General features: G+C 38.5%; 1 protein-coding gene and 1 pseudogene across 5 annotated transcripts in view; one reads left to right on the top strand and one right to left on the bottom strand.

Annotated features, from left to right (window-relative positions):
* Window positions 1–25310, top strand: part of FRS2 (fibroblast growth factor receptor substrate 2) — a 109804-nt gene that overhangs the window by 28389 nt on the left and 56105 nt on the right. The window contains exon 2 of one of the 5 annotated variants that reach the window (XM_059886930.1): window positions 19069–19220. The exons of the other annotated variants lie outside the window; for them this stretch is intronic. The gene's annotated coding sequence lies outside the window, so the exon portion shown is untranslated. The remainder of the gene's footprint in view (window positions 1–19068; window positions 19221–25310) is intronic. 5 annotated transcript variants of the gene reach the window in all.
* LOC100138933 (E3 ubiquitin-protein ligase MARCHF6-like) overlaps window positions 6308–25310 on the bottom strand; it is a 34543-nt pseudogene continuing 15540 nt past the window's right edge.

Raw genomic sequence — 25310 nt, 5'->3', positions numbered from 1 at the left:
CTCATTTCTAGACCCAAATTTAAAGGGTTTATGTGGTTAGTTCAAGCTCACTTGGATAATTCCTCCTCATAAGTTAACTTTCTTAAAGTTAACCTAATCATGGGAGTGAAATCCCATTATATTTGCAGCCCCAAGGATTATACAGGGCAGTCAGTACACTAGGGAGCAGGGATGTTGGGCCTTAGTTTTCTGCCTGTGTAGGCAGTCCCCATTGTGTGGCTGACAATAAGTGTTGCAGTTGCCTCTGTTGTATTAGTCCTCCTCAGTACATTTATCAGTGGTCTACAAATCATGAGCTTTTGCAGCAATGGTAATAGATTTCCCTTTGGGCTCCTACGAGGAGTTTGGGCAGAAGTAGCTAGCAGGAAGTGGCCAAGTGGTGGAGCAGTATCTGCATTTTCCTCTTCAGTGCTAGGAGTGATATGGGTAATGGTGGTTCAGATGTGTTATATCAATGAGCAATGTATCCCATAAGTTCTTATTTATATTTTAAAATATACAGATCTCTGTTACATCTAAACAAGAATACCACTTAAAAGACATGTAGTGGAGCATAAAAGTTCTTATTAGACATGGAGCTATGTTTCTGCCAATAACTCAACATTTTGAGGACAGATAGCATCCCATTTCCAATTTGAGATTGGGTACAAAAATATCCCTAGGGCTGTGAATAGGCATAGTAAATTACACCAACAAAAACCTTTTGTTGATTTATAGTGAAGGAAAAGTCTTCATTGAGTGTGCATGGAAAAATGTGATATAAGCTCTTCATGCTTTAGTACAGTGGATGGGACCTCGTATTTATAGTAATTGCTCTATATGATTAATTTTCAATGAGATTCCAAAAATGTTTTTGCACATGAGTTACTTATCTTTTTTTTTTTCCTGTTATTTTCATCTTTGGTTAGTAAGAATCCTCTTCCCCCTTCTGTTCCAGTAGTGTTTCATCAGTTTTTTTCCTCTTATTTTTATCTTCATATTTACTTGGATTCATGTTTATACTTTAACCTTAAATTTTCTCCTAGTGCTTTAATAAAATTTTGAGACAGTAAAGTTATCTTCAGATGTCTTTTATTTTCACTTTAGCACTGTTTGAGTTGGCTTTTAAGACATACTTATTTTGCATAAATTTATCTTTTGGGAGAAGAGTCATTTCTGGTATTAACACTTCTAGGAATTGTTTCAGAATTTAGTTTATTGTCTTAGTGTTAATAAGAATTCCAGAAGTCTTATTTTTTTATTCTGTATCTCCAAAGAATATGTTTCATTTTGTTGTTTTACTTGAGTTCTCTAACATTTGGTTTGATCCCAGATATTTCAAGATACTATAATTAACTTTTAGTTTTCTTTCTAGTTTATCCAGTAATTTAGAATAGCACTTAGAATATAATTATGCTGATCAGTTGGGAAAATACTGATATGTATTCTTCAGTGGAAATAATTTTAATAATACATTAATACTGTTTATTAAATGTATTTAAGGAGGAGTTGTTATTCAGTCATTCAGTCATGTCTGACTTTTTGTGACCTCATGAACTGTAGCCTGCCAGACTCCTGTTCATAGCATTTCCCAGGCAGGAAAACTGGAGTAGATTTCTCCCCAGGATCTTCCTGACACAGGGATCAAACCTGAGTCTCCTCTCCATTATAGGCAGATTCTTTTGCTTGGTAAAAGTTAATACTGCTTTCAGCTCTTAGATAAAACTTTGTGGTGGAAGCAGTAAAACACTGTATGTGCTATGCTGTGCTTAGTTGCTCAGTCGTGTCCGACTCTTTGTGACCCCTTGGACTGTAGCCCGCCAGGCTCCTCTGTCCATGGGATTCTCCAGGTGAGAATCCTGGAGTGGGTTGCCATGCACTCCTCTAGGTGATCTTCCCAACCCAGGGATCGAACCCAGGTCTCCCACATTGTAGGCGGATTCTTTATCATCTGAGCCACCAGGGAAGCCCAGAACTTTGTATAATTTAATTTTTGGTAAGTTATAGAAATTTGTATAGCCTTTTTTACAGTTACTAGTGAAATGTAATTAAAATTAAATGGTGTCTAATCCCATTAGAATATACCAGTTTGTTGGTCAAATATTTGATTAGCATGATCTGTAGTCATTGAAATAGATTGGTAACAATACATAAAAGACCATGTTCTCTGTATGAACTGATAACATTTTCAGAGAATTAAAAATAATAAATTCGTGAATGGCTAATGAGGTACTTTTAGTGAGTGTTATTATTCATTATTGATTTTCTGAATATTACTGATAAAACACTGTTCCCAGTTTGTGTTTTGCTCTTGATATCCACGACAATTATTTCCTTGGTGATAGGCTCTTATATGAACCTATTAAATGATGAAGTCGCTCAGTCGTGTCCGACTCTTTGCAACCCCATGGACTGTAGCCTACCAGGCTCCTCTGTCCATGGGATTTTCCAGGCAATAGTCCTGGAGTGGATTGCCATTTCCTTCTCCAGGGGATCTTCCCAATCCAGGGATCGAACCTGGGTCTCCTGCATTGTAGACAGACGCTTTACCGTCTGAGCCACCCTATCCAAAGGTAAGTAGAAATAGTGATCCATTGAACATATCCACAAATACATGGCTGTTTAGTGGAGGTGTTTGAGAGCATTATCAAGGAGTCTGCTAGGCTGGACATGGCAGGGTGAGTTGCTAAGCGAAAGAACTCACTCACTAAGAAATGTTAAGTGGCAGAGCTGGGCTTACAACCCTTCCACTTCAGGTACATGGCTTCGTATTGTGCCGCAGCTGCCTTAGAGGGCTGAAGGTTGTTTGGCTCTTTTGTGCCTCCGTTTAGAACTCCTTTTCCCTACTCTTCTCCGTCACACGTGAAAACACAGGTAAAAATATTGAAAGAAAGCTTAGTTACACCCTTCTGTATTCTGAACAGGTAGTCAGTTAATTCAGTGGTGGATCCCCACGGAAGGGGGTGGGACCTGGCTGCTGCTCAGGGTTTTTAGGTAGGAGTGTAATGGAAGAGTGTGAGACTCTTCTGCCTTTAGATGTTGGAAAAGAGAAAGAAGTGAGAGAGAATGTGAGGGATCATGATTCTCAGGTGCTTGACCAATGAGTGTTTTTCAGTTTGTGATGAATATTAATTTAGGTTTGGGTACAAGGATAACCATTTAAATTAATATGATATTATCAACTTAAGGAAAATTTTAGTTTAGGTGTGCGTGCTTAGTCACTTTAGTCGTGTCTGACCCTCTGCGAACCCATGGACTGTAGCCTACCAGGCTCCTCCGTCCATGGGATTTTCCAGGCAAGAGTACTGGAGTGGGTTGCCATTTCCTTCTCCATAGTTTAGGTGTAAAAAGTAATATTAACTGTGATTCCTGAGAAACCTTGTAAGTTTGAAACTAATAACTGTATGGCATAGTAACTTGTACATTTCATTATTGTGTTTATTTTATAGTGTTTCATTTATATTTATTATTTTTCTTTGATTTTCAATCTCTAGGTAGCTGTCAGCGTACAGTCAAAATAATTTAGATAAACAAGAAGTTCTGTTTATGGGACTGTGACTGCAGCTCTGAAGTTTGTTGCTTGGGGAGTACCCTCTCCTTGTCTTCCCACTAGAGTGGCCTGTTGGCTAGAGGAATAGTTCTAGAATAGTAACATAGCAATTTACTGGAAAGGCCACCATTTTGGTTGTTAAAGTTTTTTGGTCTTAACTGAGACCCATTTGGCTCTTGTGTATTACAGCATACTTACTTTAAGATGGGCTGCTGCTGCTTTTTTTTTTTTTCAGTAGCATTCTAATGTTTTGGTTATAAGAAATTGAGGTTGGTCATGAAGTCAGTCCAGTGTAAAATACTTAACACATAAAATAGTGTGTAGTATTGTCATGGATACATGTAGGGCTGGGAGTCAGAAAATCTCAGTCAGAAAATCTCATATAGTTTTGTTGTTTAAACTTGTTTTGTCAGTCTCTTACTGTGGAAATGAGATTATAACAATTTCATTTTCCCTCTAATAATGGGTTCAGGCTAATCAAAATAATGCGAACATTTATTGATATACAACATGTATGGTTGTTAAGATTTTTCTTTTTTTCTTTGTGGATAATTTTCCCTCTGTTTACTACTTCATTTATTTTCTCTTTTCTGGGCCAATTCTCTTTCAGATTACTTTTTTGATTTTTGCATACATTTGTCTCTGGTATTTCATATGAAAAATTTTAAGTATATGGTAACATCTTGAGAGAGAGAACAAGAGAGACAGAGACAGAGATGTTGATCTTTCTTGTTTATTTTTTCAAATGCTTCTCTACTTCTTTGAGACCAGTTCAGTGCCTACTTTTTTTGTCAGGGCAACTGTTATCTTCCTTTTCTCTAAATTTACCCTTTATATTTTGTAGTTTAGTACTCAATCATTTAGTTTTTTATACTGTTCATGAGTCGTTTTCCTATCTTGGTCTTGGCACCTCTGCCACACTCACTTCTTATTCCCTTCTGCACTGCTGAATCCCAGACTCCTTGAGTGAAGGAGGCTTGTCTTATGGGCATTTCTCTCTGTCATGCTCTCTGACATGTGAGTATGATAATACTTGAGGTTTTCTTTGGTTGCTCTCTTTATTTCTTGTTTGAATATATGGATGCACAGTATAAACAGTATAACACATATGATTTTAATGCTCTTAAACCTTCGTGAGAGTTATTTAAGTATTTGTAAATTTGTTAGGTAGTTGACACATGAAGTTGAGCAGCTATATGCTGTAGATGAGCACAGTTCATTCAGTTCAGTTCAGTCGCTCATTCATGTCCGACTCTTTGCTACCGCATGGACTGCAGCACGCTGGGCCTCTCTGTCTATCACCAACTCTCGAAGCTTGCTCAGACTCAACGCCCATCGAGTCAGTAGTGCCATCCAACCATCTCATTTTCTCTTGTCCCCTTCAGTTCAGTTCAGTTCAGTCACTCAGTCATGTCTGACTCTTTGCGACGCCATGAACTACAGCACGCCACGCCTCCCTGTCCATCACCAACTCCCAGAGTTCACTCAAACTCACGTCCATCGAGTCGGTGATGCCATCCAGCCATCTCATCCTCTGTCATCCCCTTTTCCTCCTGCCCCCAGTCCCTCCCAGCATCAGAGTCTTTTCCATTGAGTCAACTCTTTGCATGAGGTGGCCAAAGTACTGGAGTTTCAGCTTTAGCATCATTCCTTGCAAAGAACACCCAGGGCTGATCTCCTTTAGAATGGACTGGTTGGATCTCCTTGCAGTCCAGGGGACTCTCAAGAGTCTTCTCCAACACCACAGTTCAAAAGCATCAATTCTTCAGCACTCAGCTTTCTCCACAGTCCAACTCTCACATCCATACATGACCACAGGAAAAACCATAGCCTTGACTAGACGGACCTTTGTTGGCAAAATAATGTCTCTGCTTTTCAATATGCTATCTAGGTTGCTCATAATTTTCCTTCGTACTGCTGAAAAGCAAACCAGGTCTCATAGTTTTTATCTTTATATGAAAAGAACTTTATTAATTAAAAAAAATTCAGTAGGTTCTGATGTAGTTGCTCATGGTTTTAATCTTGCGCTTTGAAGTATTTTCTTTTTCTGGAATGAAGTTCTTGTTTCAACTGTGTAGAAGGAATATGTTAATTAGATTATATTTAGTTGGTGAATTTGTGCCCACAAGAATGTGACTTTTAAAAAGCTGCAAGTTGTACAGTTCTTGTAGATAAGATTGTTTCCTGTTTTCTTTTGCATATTTAGTACTGTTATATATTTTTCCATGAGTAGCCTTTCAGTTTGTCTATTTGTATCATTTGACACCCGGACTTTATTTAAATTCAGCTCTACCATCACTGGTGCTTACAAATGTTAGTCATTCAAAATGTCAAAATTTGGATTTGATCCAAGAGTTACAAATAATATAAGCCTTTATATAAATATACCCAAATATATATTCTTAGGGGGAAATGAATAAATAAAATACTGTGTTTGTAGAGTGGTTAAACAGTTAGGCTTTAGAATTGCTACATGCCCAGAGTATTTCTCCAGTGAATTGCATACTGTATCAGCTCATGAATTGTGCTATAAGAAAGGTGTTTTTTAAAAAAGTAACAAGCAGATTTAATAAATTAATATACATTTTGTTTAAAGATGTACAAAGCGCATTCTGTTTAATCCAAGGTTTTAAAGTATCCAGGAAATTCTATTTACACATATATAGACCCCAGACAGCAGTGAGGTCAGAAGATGCAGGAAGGGCAGCAGAGCCTCATATTGCTGCTCTCTGAATGCTGAGAACACAAGTCAGATACATTCAACTTAAAAACAGTGCTGAGATGTCACTGGGAAAAATCTCTGAAAAGTCCACAAAAAAGGGCACATAAACACAAGGGGAAGGTCAGGGTAGTTAATACACTTTGTTCTTAGGACGACTGTGGAGGTGCCTTGTTTGCCAGATTTCCGTTCATACTCACAAGGTGTTGGCCTGCAAGGTACTTGTCATTTTAAATATGTTCATAAAGGCACGTAAGGGCTTCCCAGTGGGCTCAGTGGTAAAGAATCCGCCTGCCAGTAAAGGAGCTACAGGAGACGCGGGTTTGATCCCTGGGTTGGGAAGATTCCCTGGAGGAGGAAATGGCAACCCGCTCTGGTATTCTTGCCTGGAGAATCCCATGGACAGAGGAGCTTGGTGGGCTACAGTTCATAGGGTTTTAAAGAATTGGGCATGACTGAGCAACTGAGCATGCACACACATAAAGGGACTTAAACTGGCAGATCTGGAAGGACAAGATTCCTATCAATACCATGACCATCAGTAAAAATGGGTAAATTTGCCAGTAGACCAAGTTTTGCATTTCTGCAGTAACACCTAGTAAAGAAACAGTGCCAGATATAAGGTACACATATGGAAAGCAAGAACACAGAGATTGCTGGCACTGACAGGTATAGTGAAGGTCAAAATTCTGGATGCCATTTGCCTAAGCCTGCTCAATTAACAGTTTTCAAGTACCATCGAGGACCCCTCAATGTTACTGCTGCAGTGATTTTGGTATGCAGGATTCCAAGTGCCTGGTCCTGTGGTGGGAAAAAACGAGGAGTTTGAGCCAAGGGAACCCTTGGGTGAGCAACGATAGCCAGCTCAAACAGGAGCCCCGTAGAAGTGGGACAACTCCAGCCAGCAGCACTGCAGCTATCAAAGTCCTCAGCTACCCTTTACCCTTCTCAAGGTCACTGTATCTGTGTGGCATCTGTGCTGCCAGCACCATCACTGCCCTATGGTTAGCTGGGAAATGTAGAAATCATAAGAAGCTGTGCAGAGCTCATGGATTTTGGCAGTCTCCATCCAAAGTGACATTAACTGATGCCTAGCAAATACTGGTAGAGTAAGGCAGATGAGGCTGGTGATCAGTAAGGTTATTGTATATGAAGGCAATCAACAAAAATATCCGAGTGGAAAAACTGAAGGCCTATGCAACGCTGAAACCTAGCAGACCCACCCTGCTGAAGTATGGCTAGGTGGGCTGTATGCACACCTTCCCCCACCACAGGGGTAGTGTTGCTACTTCAGACACGCTGGTTATTGTTCACTGGTTGGCTTGCACAGTTCTCATTTTCCTCCTGGTTCCAACAAATTGGAATGGAGATCCAGCAAGCTTCCCACAGTAAGAGTCTCTGCTGGCACCGTCCCCTTCAGCCATTGCTGCATCCATCCCCATTCAAGTAACGCTGGTAAGGGGGCCTGAAGCAGAAGCAGCTCGTGGGACAGTACACTCACTGAGCATCACTGTAGAGCATGACACTGTGTGGACAAAAAATGAAGCAACAGACCAAGTATGCAAATAGGTAGCAAAAGCACCAGGCAGACAAGGACCCAAAGACAGTGACTGACCAAATAAATTTTGGAAGATATGTATACAGAGTCAAGTGAATCATTTCTTGTACTGGGGATTGAAATCTAGATCATTCAGATTCTTTAGAAACCAAAATACACCAGGTTGAAGTATCTGTCTTAGCCACAGAATGAAGGAGGCAAACCAGAAAAGACACCTCTCCCACTGCTGCTGCTGCTGCTAAGTCACTTCAGTCGTGTCCAACTCTGTGTGACCCCATAAATGGCAGCCCACCAGGCTCCCCCCGTCCCTGGGATTCTCCAGGCAAGAACACTGGAGTGGGTTGCCATTTCCTTCTCCAATGCAGGAAAGTGAAAAGTGAAAGTGAAGTCGCCCAGTCGTGTCCGACTCTTCGCGACCCCATGGACTGCAGCCTTCCAGGCTCCTCCGTCCATGGGATTTGCAAAAACATGAGTTTTCAGAGTAGCATCAGACATTTCCAGGGAACAGATACCCAGCCCCCAGCCACAGATGAGAGGGAACACTCTTTCTGCCATGGATAACAAAGAGACCTTAACAACAGCATAGCTAACTCATAGCAAGCGAGGAGACCTATGAAATCTAACAAGTGTTGCCAAGCCATGATAAAGTATCAGTTTTATCACTAAAAGTATATACCCAGTTATGGTTGTATCAGGCCTTCAAAATGAGATGCTTGGATGTGTTCTTCAAATCCCAAACGAACAATGGAGAAATGACCAGTGTGGTCAGGGCAAAATGCATAAACAAGAATGAACTGTGTATTTAAAGACACCACCCAGATGACATGTTCTAGAAACACTAGTGATCCTTCTACCGTTAGCATTCTTTCCCATGTAAAAACTCTTTGTAGCTCAGTCCCATTTTAAAGCATTTCAGTTCACGTGGTATCAGGTACGTCTTCCCCACCTATGTTGTCTTCCTCCTTGTTCTCCTCCTCCTCCTCTTCTGCCTGGTCACCCTGGCAACAGGATTTTCCCCCATCACTTTTTTCTTGCCTGGTGGGTTAGCATGCTGGTCAGGGGCAGCATCTTCAGCACTGTTTCCTCCTGCTGGAGCCTTATCTTGGTGAAGCCCAGCAGCATTGAAAGGCAGAGCAGCAAGTAGCATGGTTGACCTCAATATGACCGAAAATTCTAAGAATTACAGAAAGCTAACACAGTAGTTTGAAAAAAAAAAGAAAAGGTGTATAGTCAGTATAGACCATTTTAGATCTTTTTAATAACATCATTACAATTTTGTTTTGCCTCTCTAAACTTTTATTTTAAAATTAGAATGATATTTGTACATATATAGTTTTAAAAATTCAAGGCTTATAAAAATAGCAGGGCATCATCTCTTCTCATCTCACATCCAGTACCTAGCCTTTAGGGGCAGTCGATTTCAGTTCTTTCAGCTGTTCTATTGTGCCTTCATTTTTCCAAGTCAGTTCTGCATTTTGTTGGCTTTTTATTTTAGACAGTAACTACTCACTTCCTTCTAAGAAAAATGAGGATTAGTCATCTTAATCTCTCTACCGCCTGCAAACGTTTATACATATTTCTTCTTCTCTATTCTTCCTTTTATAGGATATCGGGTTTGGGGGGGGTAAATTCTTTATTTAGTATTTAAATTTTTATGACTATGCAAATTTTTTTGCAGCTGTGTCACAAGATTCACTATGATCGTATTTCTTTTCTTATCCAACTTAATGTTTTCTCAAATAATTATCTGAGTTTGAAATTTTATGTACTTTGTGCCTATTCATTTGCAATTCTCTAACAAATATAAACTATAATATGGTTGGATACATCAGATAATCAGATAATCTCTTATTTCCTTTTTCTTCTTGGAGACAGCCTTCTGCCTATGTAGAATACAGACCTTCAAATAATTCTCCTGTTTTTCAGTAATTGTTTTGTCCAGCTTTCAGTTTTGGCCTATGTTCCAAAGATCAGAGTCTGTGGTCCACCCTCTCCAGCGATGGTGAGAAGATCAGTTTTGGGGTGAGGCCACTTAAATGAACTTTCAACCAGTCATCTAGTTTCCAGCCGCACCCTGCATTTTTGTCTTCATCATGATTTTAATACCTGAATCTCTCCAGCATGAGTCATCTTGCTGCTGCTTTTTTTAAAAAAATTGTGGCAATGTGGTAAAATATACATAACAAAATTTATCATTTAAGTGTATAGTTCAGTGGCATTAAGTGTATTCACCTTATTGTGTAACCATTACCACTGTCCCTCATCTCTAGAGCTTTTATATCATCCCTAACTGAAACTCAGTACCTATTAACCCAGAAATACTCATTAACCACACCTACCCCCCCCGCCCCTCCCCCCCTCTAGCCCCTGGTGACCATTATTAAACTTTTTGTGTTTATCAGCTTGATGACTTCTTCCTTTCAGGTTTAGGGTTCACCTGTTTTGTTCTAGTTAGTTTAGTTACCTCTCTCCCATTGCCACATTTCTAGCATCCAGAATATTGTTGACTTCTCTTATTTTCTATTGTGTCCTTCCCCATTCTCATATCCTTATGAATTTTATGTTTCTAAAATGTCCTTTAACTTTTTAAGATGAGGTTTCAGGAAAGAGTCAAGGCCAGTCGTGCTTAACTGAAGGTCTGCTCCCCCCACACCGATTTCTTATTATTAGTTTTAAAATTTAGGTTTTTCTAAAATTAGGAATTTAAATACAAATATGTTAAATAAAGGCAGTTTTGTAGCTATGTTGGCTATAAAATTAAGCTTGATAGATAGGCTCCTTCTTATTGATGGTTCCCATAGTTGACAGGGGTTTGATCACTTGTACCTATTGCAATCCCATACTCTCCTCCAGCCAACATAAGATGGTTCTTTTGTGCTGAGACATGTTCTCTGCTACTGCAGCAGTTTTCATAGCAGTGAGAACCTGACCCTTCTGTGGGGAGTGATTTTGGGAGACAGACTATTACCTACAAATTCCCTTAGAAGTCTGTTACTCAAGGTGTAGTTGAGGTATTTCCTCCTCTCTACAACTTCTCTGAATGCCCTAGGCAGAACTAATTACTCCTTCTATGCCTTGACACTTGTGAATAATTCTGTTTTAATCTAACTAGGTTAGATCTGTCTAACTAGAAATCTACCTTACATTGATCTTTCTCCAACTTTTTTAGACCTAGTATTTCTTAAGGTTTGGAGAACGTTCCCACGTTTTGATACAGTTTTTGATCTATAATAAATAACTCTTTACCTAATGAATAAATAATTCATTTGGATTGGTTGAATTTCCTATTTTCTGGAAAGCATACTATCATCGTGCCCTGTACCACCAGTGTTCACGGAAAGCTATTCAGTGCTTTTTGCTTGATATTGAGAGTCAATTTTGTGTAGTGATTAGAAGTGAGGCCAGAATTTGTTGTTCAGTTGCTCAGTCGTGTCCGACTATGTGACCCTATGTACTGCAGCATGCCAGGCTTCCCTGTCCTTGACTATCTTCTGGAGCTTGCTCAAACTCATGTCCATTGAGTCAGTGATGCCATTCAACCATCTCATCCTCTGTTTTCCCCTTCTCCTCCTGCCTTCAGTCTCTCCCTGTATCAGGGTCTGATTTCTAATGAGTTGGCAAAGTATTGGAGCTTCCTTCAGCTTCAGCATCAGTCCTTCCAGTGAATATTCAGGACTGATTTCTTTAGGATTGACTGGTTGGATCTCCTTGCAGTCCAAGGGACTCTCAAGAGTCTTCTCCAGCACCACAGTTCAAAAGTATCAGTTCTTTGATGTTCAGTCTTCTTTCTGGTCCAACTCTCATGTCCATACTTGACTACTGGGAAAACCACAGCTTTGACTATATGGACCTTTGTTGGCAAAGTAATGGCCAGAATACCTAGGTTCAAAAAAAGTGGCCAGAATACCTAGATTCAGAAAAACAAGCAAGTTTATTTTTTTTCGGCCCTACTTGCATGGCATATGGGATCTTATATCCCAGCCAAGAAATAAGTGGAAGTAAGTGTGCCCCCTGCAGTGGAAACATAGAGTCTTAACCACTGGATCAGAAGTCCCCAGACAAGCAACTTCAGTCTTTCTCTGTTTGAGTTTACCTATGAAATAGAGGTAATAGTAATAATAATATAATATAATGTTGTAAAGTTTAAATTAATGCATCTAAAGTGCTAGTTCAGTGCCTGCTGGCACATTGTTTTGTAGTCAGTCTTTTTCATTTTTCTGGGGACATTGCCTGCTATAATATCATTAGAACTTGATGAAAATCGACGATGATTTTTGACAGAAAATCAAAGTAAAAGAAATCTAGTTATTATTAAAATATACAGCTCTCTGAATTTTCTACATGTTCTGAAATTATTTCCATGGACAATAGTAGATTAAGACATATAGGTAAAGTGGAAGAAACAGTGTCTTCAGTATATGCCATATACCTACTAAAATACTGTATTTTAAAAATAAACTATAAATACCCAAAGTCTTTTAAACACATGGAAATATATTGAATAGCATTGTTAATGTTCATGTTCTTTTCTCACTAAAAAGAGTTTTATGCAGCCATAAGTTTGATGTTTGGCACAATTGTTGTCTTCTAATTTGAGAGCCTGCTCTGTTTATTTCTCTCTTCAGAGACTGTGTACTAAGGGGAGAGAAACCTCTATTCAGCAGTCATGAGAACACTTGCTCATGTGCTTAGGCATTGTGGATAACGGGAAAATAAGGCATAGCTGTTTTTCTTAAAGAACCATAATTTCTTTGTCAGTTCAGCAATATTAAAGTCAGATGTTCTGGCAGACTGTATTCCCACTATTTGACCCAGAATTCCATTTATAATGCTTTATAAATGTGGAATAAAACTGCACAAAGATTTATGTACAAGGTGTTCATTAAAATACTAATTATAAACGCAATAAAAAAAGATATGACTTTTGGTACATCCATTATATTTTCCAGACTTTCAGTTAGAGGCATGCTGTCACTTATATAATTAAAATTTTATTTTTTTAAAAAAAATCTGTTCTGGTGGATTTACATGGGAGGATGGATAGAGGGTTAGGTCAGTTGAATTGCTCAGTACATTAAAGGGAGTGATAAAGTGCTCAGGTCCACGTTAGAGCCCCTGTTCCACACTGATTGTAGGTATGTATGACTCTGGCAAGTTGGTTCTTTAAAATTCTGTAAACTTGTTTTTTGTAATGCAGGAGATCTGAGTTCGATCCCTGGGTTGGGAAGATACTCTGGAGAACGGAATGGCAACCCACTCTTGCCTGGGAAATGCCATGGATAGAGGAGCCTGGTGGGCCACAGCCCATGGGGTCACAGAGTTGGACACGACTGAGTGACTAGTGTTAAACAAAACTGTGCATACGTGCTCAGTTGCTTCGGTCCTGTCCGACTCTTTGTGACCCTATGGACTGTAGCCCGCCGTACTCCTCTGTCCATGGGATTCTCCAAGCAGGAATGCTGGAGTGGGTTGCCATGCCCTCCTCCAGAGGATCTTCCTGACCCAGGGATCGAACCTCCATCTCCTGTGACTCTTGCATTGAAGGCGGATTCTTTAGTGCTGAGCCACTGGAGAGGCCCAAATGAAACTGAATGTAACCTTTAAAAATAAAATAAATAGTATATCTTTGTGACTCTACTATTGTTTTCCCCTTCTTAATAGTTTTTCTCTGTAACCTGCCTCCTGTCAGTTTAAACCAGAAATGACAATATTTTGCTTGGTTTCATAACTCCCATTGCTTTGTAATAGCCATCTAGAGGTTTTTGTGGCTTTTGGCGACTTCTGCAGAGCTGTCACCTGTTACCTGTGTCAGCCAATTTTGAAAAAGGGGAAATAGCAGTACATATGCCTTAGGTTTGCCATTTTGCTGTAAACCTTGTCTCTTTATACATATATTCTCTCTGTTCTCTTTTGGGTATCGGGTATTTTTTGTTCTTACCCCTTGTTTTGATGGGGAGTATCTTAGCTTCGTGATTAGCTGGGTTGTGAAGATCTTTTTTTGTACAGTTCTCCTGTGTATTCTTGCCACCTCTTTTTAATATCTTCTGCTTCTGTCAGGTCCGTACCATTTCTGTCCTTTATTGAGCCCATTTTTGCATGCTTTTGCCATGAAGTGATGGGACTGGATGCCATGATCTTAGTTTTCTGAATGTTGAGCTTTAAGCCAACTTTTTCACTCTCCTCTTTCACTTTTATCAAGAGGCTCTTCAGTTTTTCTTCGCTTTCTGTCATAAGGGTGGTGTCATTTGCATATCTGAGGTTGTTGATATTTCTCCCGGTAATCTTGATTCCAGTTTGTGCTTCTTCCAGCCCAGCATTTCTTGCGGATGTTGGCAATTTGATCTCTGCTACCTTTAATATGACCAAATACAAAGAAACTTTTCCATAAGGGATTATGGTGTCTTTTAGGGCAGGTAGATTATGACCAGAAAAAAACAACAGTTTTTTTGTTACTGTTAAATAGCATAAATTTAAATTCATGGTATTTAGTATAATTTATGTTCTAATAGCAGCCAGGAAATAACAACCAATAAATTATTACTGGTGATTAATGAAACATCCCTCAGCACATAGGCAAAACTGATTTTTACACTACTTGGGAGTTATGGACACTATGAAAAATTTTTACTTTTCTTGATGATTTTTTCTACACTGGTAAGTCCAGGGTATTTATCATAAAACAAAACTTTATATTAAAGAGTATTAAAAGTTGAGTTTTAAAATTGCTTGCCTTGGATTTAGTATTTTTTTGGTATTTTAAATCCAAGAATTAATACCATGTGGTGTGCAGTTAACTTTATTTTGACTGTTTGAAGGGCAAGCTGTTTCAATGACATCACTCAGCTAGGAATCAAAAGATCGGTTCCTTGAATAACTTAACTCTCAGGGTCACAACAGCTTCTGTCTTACAACATAGCTCTAACTATCATAAGCCCTAAAATTCTGTGGCCTTTTTTTTTTCTTTCACAAATCTCTTTCAAAATTCAGGTTTTTTTCTGCTGAGTTTTTAATATGGTAAGTATAGGTTAGATGTCAGTGTACATTTCTAAACGCTTGATTCTTTTTTCCAGATTTTAGTCCGAAAAGACTATCACTTTTTAAAGATTGCTCTTTTGTTTAGATTGCTCTTTTATTCATTAAAACATAGTTCTGGCTCTATATGGTAGCAGGTTTCTGGGATGGAAAAAAAAAATTTAGACCCCCATTTTCTTAATCCCCACAAACCTTACATTACATTTATTTTGACATATAATAAAATTAACAGATTTGAGCTTAACATTCTAAACAATGGAAAAAGCATTACTGAACTACAAAATGGCCAGGCAGAGAAATCTGGCAGAGGGAAAGGATTGTTTTATGTACTGAAAAATTAGCCTGTGGCAATCAGGCACTGACTGGCTCTGCACTGTTGCAACAGAGAGTTAGGTGGTTGTATCATACAAATATTTTGCTGAGTTATTTGATAAGATAGGAATATTTAAGGCCTTTTGATGATAATTTAAAAATTTGGTCTTTAAAATAACCCTTAAGAGGAGGAGGGACTCCCTTGATTATAGGACCCCAAGGAAAAATCTGCTGGCAAGAAAGCTGTTGGGAATACAGCAAGGGTGGTCTCAGGCAAGTTGGGATAATTTCTGTTTACCATGGTGGTACCTACTACTTTGCATATAGCTATTTTCCAGTGTCATTACTTCTCCTTGACTGTGTTCCTTAGAAGTAAATCTAAAATAGATTAGACATTTCTCATATTTGAAATTAGGGGAATTATCCAAAATTTATAAAACTAAGATTTTCAAGACCTCACAGGATAAATCCATTGGTTGAAAATGTACATTACTTTTGTATTTCTTTGGAGAGATTAAAAACAGTCTTTTTTTCCCCTGTGAGTTTGGGGCAGATAAGAATGGATTGTTTCAGTCAGAATTTTTGGTGGCAGTAAAAACCAATTAAAGCATATTGTGAATTTTAAAAGAATATTGGATAGAGCTCAGTGGCTCATCAAATTGTTTTGAGAGTTAGAGAACCAGATTCAGGACTAAGCAGCCAGAAACAATGCCCGAAATCACATTGCACAACAATTCCCATGAGGGTGCCTGTACCATCTAGAGACAGACTGACAGACGCCGCAGCCTGCCCCAGTGACACTGCCAGCGCTGGTTGACTCCAAGTGCTGCTACCTCTGCCCTAGACTTGACCTTCCTGTAGTTGCTCCACCATTAGTATCAGAGAGAGTTCCTTCTGGTCTCTTCTCCTGCCCGTTAGATGCCCATTTCTACTCTGGGCTGGGCTTTTTGTGTTTGGCAGAGCCTGTGTCCTGGCTATACAGGACACGTGGAAATGTGTCTCACCTTTTGAAATCATAAAATGGTGTGAGGTTCTTAAATTTAAGATGTGAGAAACTCTTTGACTTTCTAAAACCATAAGGTGGGGAAGTTCCCAAACTTAATAAGGGAATTCAGATGCTAGGCAGACAAAAAGAGTGAAAAGCGTTGACTGTAGCTAGTGTTTTACATGTAGTGTATGCTGAGCTCTCACTGTGTGCTAGGTACCATGCAAATTTGTCTTATAAGCATTATCACATTATTACAACATTAGAAATGAAGTGATAAGGGGAGACAGTAAGTAACCGGGCTAAGATCACACAGTTAGTCATTGTAGAGCTGGGACATGAACTCAAAGTTGATTCCAAAGCCTGTGCTCATAACTGCTGTACTAAACTAACTTTTTTTTTTTTAATATTTATTTATTTGGCTGCACCGTGTCTTAGTTCCATCATGAGAACTCAGCTGTGACATGTGGGATCTAGTTCCCTGCTGCTGCTAAGTCGCTTCAGTTATGTCTGACTCTGTGCGACCCCATAGACGGCAGCCCACCAGGCTCCCCCGTCCCTGGGATTCTCCAGTCAAGAACACTGGAGTGGGTTGCCATTTCCTTCTCCAATGCATGAAAGTGAAAAGTGAAAGTCAAGTCGCTCAGTCATGTCCGACTCTTCGTGACCCCTTGGACTACAGCCTACCAGGCTCCTCCGTCCATGGGATTTTCTGGGCAAGAGTACTGGAGTGGGGTGCCATTGCCTTCCCTGACCAGGGATCAAACCTGAGCCCCCTGCATTGATTGGAAGCATGGAGTCTTAGTCACTGGACCACCAGGGAGGTCCTTAAATTAACTCTTTTTAATAACCCTTCTCCCAACATATTTCACTCAAACTCCCATAAATAAATCTGTTAGAGTAACTCTACTAAGTTTATTAAAGTAGTTTGTATTATATGTCTGTGTATTTAGGCATTTTAAAGGAATGAAAATTTATAGCTTTAATTTTATCTATTTTCAACTAATTGAATGATTTTTTTTCCATTTTTCACTTTGTGGCTATTTTTCTTATTTGCCACAGGCTACAATCTGATAAAATGTTTTATTTCTGAGTATTGGTGCTTGCCCAGTAATTGAGTGTAAGAGCTGTTAGCAAGAAGGAGAGGGGACACAGCATGGCCAAGATGGAGGAGGGAGGAAATAGCACCTCTCCCCGCCTCATACTCTCATGGTTACCCTGATGTCACCCAAGCTAGAGTATTTCTTCATGAACTGAAACCTCTTGTTAATTATTCCTTTAGTATGAGTCTGTCTGTTCTACAGACTTTTCTGTGCTACTAAAACAGCACTTTATAATAATGTTATTTTGTTCACTTGTACCTTTGGGACTAAATGGGAGGCTGTAATTTTTGTGAAATTGAGTAGACCAAGTTTCCTTTCACACACACAGTCTTGTAGAAGTCTAAATGTGAGTTGGTACTAGAGAAATACTTAATGTAAGGTAAATGTCCATGAAATTAAAAGTGACTTTTGTTCTCTTTAAGTATTATATTTTTAATATTGAATATAATATGCCTTTGTCCTTATCCTAATCTAATCTTTCCTAGAATATAAATCTAAATTTGAGAACTCATTTCTCTATGATTTTTTTTTTTTTTTTTTGGTTCAGTGCAGGCTGTATACAATGGGTTTTTGTCTAAATGCAGTTGATGTTGTATATATAGTCTGCTGTTCCACTCCTTTACTTTGAGATTTACTCCTCTGTCATGAACAGGTTTAGTGGACCAGCAATCCTCAAATGGGCAGTAGTCCTTTTATGAAACTACCAAGTTGAAAACAGGATGTTGGCATATATACTCTTTCTTATCTTTATAAACATTAGCTAACGGTTCATTTAATTAGCCATCTAAGTGAAAAATGTCATACTGGGCCAGAGCAGTGATCCATCTGGCACACTGTCCTAAAGAACTGTACCAAGGAATCAGGTTACTTACTGGAATTCTGTCATCCCTAAAGGATACATAGGCCATTTCTGACTTCCCTTAACTTGTGTTCTGTGTTCAGAATACATGCATTCATTTAAACTCTTAAACATCCTGATCTGTTCTGATTATATACATATATATAGTATGTGTGTATTAAGCTAAAGCACCTATTTTAGATTTGTTGGAATTGGTAATTCTAGGGTAAAATACTGTTTATAATATGAACTTCACATCTTTCCTTGCTTATTTGCTGCTTCATTTTCTTCACCTATAAAATATAAAATTATTTCACAGGTTTCTCCCCCCACCCCCCTTCTCAAAATCCGTTCTGTTATTTCTAATATGGCCAATTTATGAGGCTTGTCTTTCTCACCCTCCTCCTTACCATTTTTCCCCCTCTACATACCATTTAAATACAGAATTTTTAGGAAATTCTTTATGTATCAATATAGTGAAGAAGTACAAAGTTATAGAGGGTCACTGAATTCCTTTGAATTATCAGATGGCTGTAAGTGAAAGTTTTGTGGATTTTAGGAGAAACAATATTTCATAGCTGTAGTTCAGAGAAAACAGGTATAGCTTATTTGAGTCCCCTGGGTTATGGATTTACTGAAGGTTCTATCGTGAAACATGAATTCTGCTTTTCATTTTGTTGAAAACTGATTGAAGGCATTGGTTGTTCTTTCTTTCATTTTCCTTTGTGAAGTGCCCACCATGAGAAATTAATTAAGAGTTTGATTATGGGGAAAATTTGTGTCTATTGTGTTTGTTGAAAATATTTAGAGTCTACCAGAACTACTAAAGAATGGAAATAGTAGTCCTCCTAGCAGATAAAGAAGGAATTTCAGAAAAAAGTATAACTCTTCTTCTTCAATAGAAGGTTGACTTCTATTTTTGAATTACTGATTATCCCCTAGAAAATACAAGGGCCAAAGTGAGCTTTATAAAAATTGTTTCCATTTTTTAGGAAGTTAATGCAGTTGGGTAACAGTTTGTGGGACACATGCGTATTACAGCATCTTCAAGAAGAGACTATCAAATACTCTTGGTATTCAGAAAACTCAACCCCCTGGAATAAAGCCAAAGTAAATCTGCCTTCATACCAAACTATTCTCCATAGTGAGTATTTTTTTGTGTTACATTAAAAACTCATGAAAAACAGTAAAGCCACAGGCTCTGTGATACTTAGATTTGTATATATCTCTTCATTATATAGAATGTTGAAGACATAGAAGAAAACTAACTCAGGAGATACTTACCTTAATATTCTACATAGACTCATATGTTAAGATGTCTTTTTTATTTTTTTAACTAAGAAATATATTTTATTATCATGGCCTGAATGTGAGTAGCATGTTTGTATATAAAACAAGAGTTTTAACGGAATTCCTTGGCGGTCCAGTGGTTAAGACTTTGCCTTCCAATTTAGGGGGTGTGGGTTCGCTCCCACATGCCTCTGGGCTAAAAAACCAAAACATAAAACAGGAGCAATATTGTAACAACTTCAAGAAAGACTTTTAAAAAGTTCTTAAAAGTAACAATTATTTGTATTGTGTACCAGAGGAAGGAAGGGAAGGGGAGAGAGAAACACTAACTATAGGGAGAGGAGGTGTGTATGACAAAGCTTCAAGAAGCAATACATACTCTATATGCGATGCACTTCCATTTTGTTAAAATGCAAAACAAAACAGCAAACCCTGTAGGTGAAAGTTGTGTTATTTAAAATTAGTGCCCTGGAAGAGTGTGTCCTCCTCTTCCCTTCTTCATTCTTAACCATTAGTGCAATGATTTGAGATTGTGAGGGAGGTTTCTTTTTTTAAGTGTTAATTTATGCTGAAAATTCCCAGGACACAATCAAGTATTTAGAAGACACAATCAAGGTATTAGGGCTTTGGGAATTTTAAATCATGAATCTGTTGAGTCTCTGTTCTATGTAAAGCAGTAAGCTTATTTAAATGGCGTGTTTTTTAGTCAATGGGGATAATTTGTTCCAAGGAATCTTCATGTTCTCCAAATAACTGAGGACATTTCCTGGGTAATGTGTCTTGATAGTTAACTAATCACCTTGATTTTTATTTTATAACAGGTACGATGCTTTCATTGTTTGATAGGCAGTGTGTGCATCTAGTAACAGATGTACAATTTAGAAAAAAGTATAATGACATGTTAAAAATTAGATTCTATTGAGTATAAAGAACTGAAGTCTTGAAAAAAGTTACCCTCCAGTTAAAAATAAAATTGCTTCTGGGTAAATAGCAACAACAATAAAAAGAACTGAAGTCAGTAAGTGTTATAGTGTCAGGAAGGTGTTCCACATGAGAGAATTTTCCAGAAAAGGAAAATTAGGAATCATAACTAACAATCTTGTTGTAAATTTTAAGAAGTTAATGAAAAGCTTTTAATGTATGTATGTGTATGTATATATCTATATAACAAGAGAGAAAGAGACAAGGATTTCAAACATCCAGAAAAGTACAGAAGCTATTTTGATCAGTATCTGTGTAACCTACTCTGTTAAATCTTAAGATTTCCCCCCTGACTTCTCAGAGAATATGGAATAGCTATCAGATACTTGGGTGATTCAGGTTAATCATTATGAATGAATACTAATTAGTGAGCTGTGCTTTTACTCAGTTCTTTTAGAGATAAATGTAACATATTCTTCTGGTTCATCCCTAATGCTACATGTTTCTTATTAATGTATAATAGTGGACCTTCCTCTTTTGTCTTATTAAAAGCAAATTTGGAAGAATAGATTTCTCAAATGAGCAGCCTGGAGTTACATGTTACTCCTATGGGGCAAATGTGGTATTTGTGACTAATCATTTTATTCTAGTTTAGTGCAGATTATAACAGTGAAAAAGGGAGACTGAGATTTTGCATTCTGAAGCTGTTTCTTTCTGGTTTGGACAAGTTATTTAACCACTCTGTTTTGTTAATCCCTTTCCTATAGGGAAGTTCTGAGAATTAAGCAAGCTAATATAAATATCTGGCACACAGAAGTTGCTCAGTAAAGGTTCCTTTAATATCACTAGCCTTTTTTTAAGTGGTTGAAGTCTGATTTCCAATGAGTGGGGGCATTGCTACACAACAGTATTGAAGAGTTCTCTTCACCTCCCTCCCCAAACAAAGCAGATTTTAACATTAGATTCATTATCCAACTCTTAGAACCCCAAATGATTGTTTTCATTATACTTTCGGTTTACTTTTGTATATGAGGTCTGATAGGCACATAACAAATGCTTTGTGAGCCTTAAACTAAGTGAAAATAGATTGTTCAGATGAAAGGTATGTGGATAAGTCAGTTTTGGGGCAATTCTGGAGAACTCTTGCCAGAACTGGTATCTTTTGTTTTGGTCTTCAGAGACTGTTAAATATGATCATTGAGTCATACTTGTTTTCTCTGTCCCCTGGCTATCTCTCTTAGGACCCTGAAGCTTGCCAGCCACACACAGGATGTTTAAAAGGCAGAGTAGGCCTTAGCCCACGGGGAGTTTGTTTATTTTTAAAAAATTATTCAGTTCAAACATCCCTACCATGTCATAGCTAGTCTAGTCATGTTGGAGTTATTGAGTTCCTTTGATTCTTTCTGGTGATCATGGTGCCTAAAGGTAACAGATAAATTTGAAAGAGTCAAAGTTTTCTTGAGTTTACTTGGAATTTTATAATGTATTCTCCAACAAATCCCTACAGGAGCGGGAGGAAAGGGAATGCCATTTATTTTGCTAGCTGCTTTTTAATGGGACTCATATACTGCAAATCTTTCACCACTTCTTTCTAGGGTTATGATACAGATGATTTAAAAACAAAATCAAACCTGAAAAAAAAAAGCCACCCACATTATGGTACTGTATTTCATTAATTCTTTGAAGTTGTTAACATAAGAATCTTTTAAAAGGGACAGTATAGCTTCATAGATGTTTAAAGAAAAAAAAGAAGAAGTGAAGTCGCTCAGTCGTGTCCGACTCTTTGCAACCCCATGGACTGTAGCCTACCAGGCTCCTCTGTCCATGGAATTTTCCAGGCAAGAGTACTGGAGTGGGTTGCCTTTCCTTCTTCAGGGGATCTTCCTGACCCAGGGATTGAACCCAGGTCTCCCATGTTGCAGGCAGACGTTTTACCGTCTGAGCCACCAGGGAAGCCCATAGATGTTTAGACACAAAGATATGAAAATGGACTACATTTGTGTTTCAATGATTGTTCTTGTTCAGTTGCTCAGTCGTGTCCGGCTCTTTGCAACCCCATGGACTGCAGCATGCCAGGCTTCCTTGTCCTTTACTGTCTCCTGAAGTTTGCTCAAATTCATGTCAGTTGAGTCGGTGATGCTATCTGCCCATCTAATCTCTGCCACCCTCTTCTCCTTTGGCCTTCAGTCTTTCCCAGCATCAGGGCCTTTTCCAGTGAGTCAGCTCTTTGCATCAGGTGGCCAGAGTTTTGGAGCTTTAGCATCAGTCCTTGCAGTGAATATTCAGGGTTGATTGCCTTTAGGATTGACTACGTTAATTTCCTTGCTGTCCAAGGGACTCTCAAGAGTCTTCTCCAGCACCACAATTCAAAAGCATTAATTCTTTGTCGCTCAACCTTCTTTATGGTCAGACTCTTATATCTGTACATGACTATTGGAAAAACCATAGCTTTGACTACATGGACCTTTGTCGGCAGGGTGACGGCTTTGCTTTTTAATACACTGTCTAGGTTTGTCATAGCTTTCCTTCCAAGAAGCAAGCATCTTTCAGTTTCTTAGCTGGAGTCACTGTCTGCAGTGGTTTTGGAGCCCAAGAAGATAAGATCTGTCACTGCTTCACTGCCATGAAGTGATGGGACCAGATGCCATGATCTTAGTTTTTTGAATGTTGAGTTTTAAGCCAGCTTTTTCATTGATTTCAGTGATTATCATCTTCAAAATTTATGACTGATTTATTCTTACATATTCTCTACCACATAATGAAATCCAAGGCAGATATTTCGGGTTTGCCTAGGGTACCAGGTGGAGAAGGAAATGGCAACCCACTCCAGTATTCTTGCCTGGAGAATCCCGTGGACAGAGGAGTCTGGTGGGCTGCTGTCCATGGGGTCGCATAGAGTTGGACACGACTGAAGCGACTTGGTAGCAGCAGCAGGGTACCAGGGTATATCTCTTTAATGAGATGATTTAAAAACCAAGTCTTAAGGGAAGTAAAGGAGTTAATTAGTACAACGCCTGAGCACTGAAGTGAGAATGTGCTTGATGAGTGTAAGAATAAAGAAGCCAGTGTAGCTAGAATGGAGTGAACAAGAGGGAGAGTAGTAGGAGGTGAGGTTAGGAAGATAGGGAAGGGAAGTATCAGATCATAGTCCTTATGGTCTTTGTAAGGATTTTTGCTTTTAGATTGGTGTGAAGTGAGTGAAAGTTACTCAGTTGTGTCTGACTCTTTGCGACCCCATAGCCCACCAGGCTCCTCTGTCCATGGAATTCTCCAGGCAAGAATACTGGAGTGGGTTGCCATTCCCTTCTCCAGGGGATCTTCCCGACCCAGGGATCGAAGCCAGGTCTCTTGCATTGCAGGCAGATTCTTTACCATCTGAACCACCAGGGAAGCTTCTTAGACTGGTGAGATGGACTCAATTAGAGGATTTGAGCAGAAGACTGACATGATCTGATTTTCTTTTGAAAAGAACTAATCTGACTATCTTGTTTAGGTGAGCAAGAGAAGCAGCTAGGAGAACAGATGGAGAACTATTAATGCAGATGAGAACTAAGGTGGCTTGGACCATTGTAAGAGTGGAGGTGGTGGAAGTGGTAATATTATGGATATTTTTTGAAATTGAAACTCCCAGGATAAATATTAGGTTTATTTTTTCATTAATGATTGTAAAATGGGTATTTTATAATTCTGCCATTCTTTCTACATTCATTATTTGGAATCCTATAAAAGATTGCTTTCACTTATTGATGATCTGGTTACTCTGGGGTACCTTTCATGTAAGAACAGCAGGATAAATACTTGATTCTTTTCCATTATTAGTTTTCAGGATAATTACTTCTTGCTCTAGTAACTGTGAAAGATGATGATGGAGTTTTTAAAATACATTTACTGTTTCAGTTGTAGTCATTATAATTTGGATGTTCAAAATGTCATTATCATTTGATGTTCATTTGACTTTAAAACATGTCTTCAGAGTAAAAACTGTGAGATATATTCTAAGAAGAATAACTTCCATCCCTGTCTTCTACACCTGCTTTCTCTTTCTCTATAGATAACCGTTTAAAAAGGATTTTGGTTTATCCTTCCACTGCTTTTTGAAAGGAAGAAAAGCAATTTTATAGTAATATTTGTATTTCCCCTCAGTTTTTTACTGAAAGAGCATCATTGTGTGGAATACTAATTCAGCTACAGGATGGGAAGTAGTGGATATTACTGGGTTCCTTGAAGGTTTTTCTTGAGATCAGTCAGGTTTTCACTCCCTATAAAAGATTTTTCTTATATTCCTAGCTGTCTCCACAACAGAGAACATGCGTATTAAGTCGCTTCAGTGGTGTCTGACACTTTGCGACCCCATGGAATATAATATAGCCCACCAGGCTCCTCCATCCATGGGCTTCTCCAGGCAAGAATACTGGGGTTGCCATTTCCTTTTCCAGTGGACCTTCCAGATCCAGGGATCAAAGCCGCATCTCTTAAATCTCCTGCATTGTCAGGCATGTTCTTTACCACCAGTGCTACTGGGGAAGTCCCACAACAGAGAGCATACATGTTTAAAAAGAAAAAGGCCCTCATCCACGCCATTTGGCAACATTTAGGAAAGTCACATATCCAGCAATTCTCTTCTAGGAGTCTTACCCAGAGGTTGCAGTAATAATATCACAAAATATATGGCTTTATTCTGTTCCTTGAAGCTTGGGGTCCATGTCTTGATTGTCTTTTAGTTATGGACTTTGTTTGTTGGAGAAAAGAAACAATACTAAAGATGTATTCAGTAGTCAGCACTAACATTAATGGTGTATGTGTGGAAGAAATGATGTTTTGAAACGTTGCTGCTTTGACATACTGTCAGGTTAAATATTTCATCAATTAACATTAAATAATTCATAGTTTTATTTATTCTTTCAGTGACTGTTTACTGAGCACTTAGGGCACGGCAGTCATTGTCTTAGATGCTCGAGAGATAGCAGTAAATAAGAGAAGAAAAATCTGCTCTGGAGCTTAGGTTTCTGTAGATGTGAGGGGG

This window comes from Bos taurus, chromosome 5 (assembly GCF_002263795.3).
Source record: "Bos taurus isolate L1 Dominette 01449 registration number 42190680 breed Hereford chromosome 5, ARS-UCD2.0, whole genome shotgun sequence".
In the NCBI taxonomy this organism is placed as follows: domain Eukaryota; kingdom Metazoa; phylum Chordata; class Mammalia; order Artiodactyla; family Bovidae; genus Bos; species Bos taurus.
The sequence above is the reverse complement of the archived record's forward strand: the minus strand, read 5'-3'. Positions and strand labels throughout refer to the sequence as shown.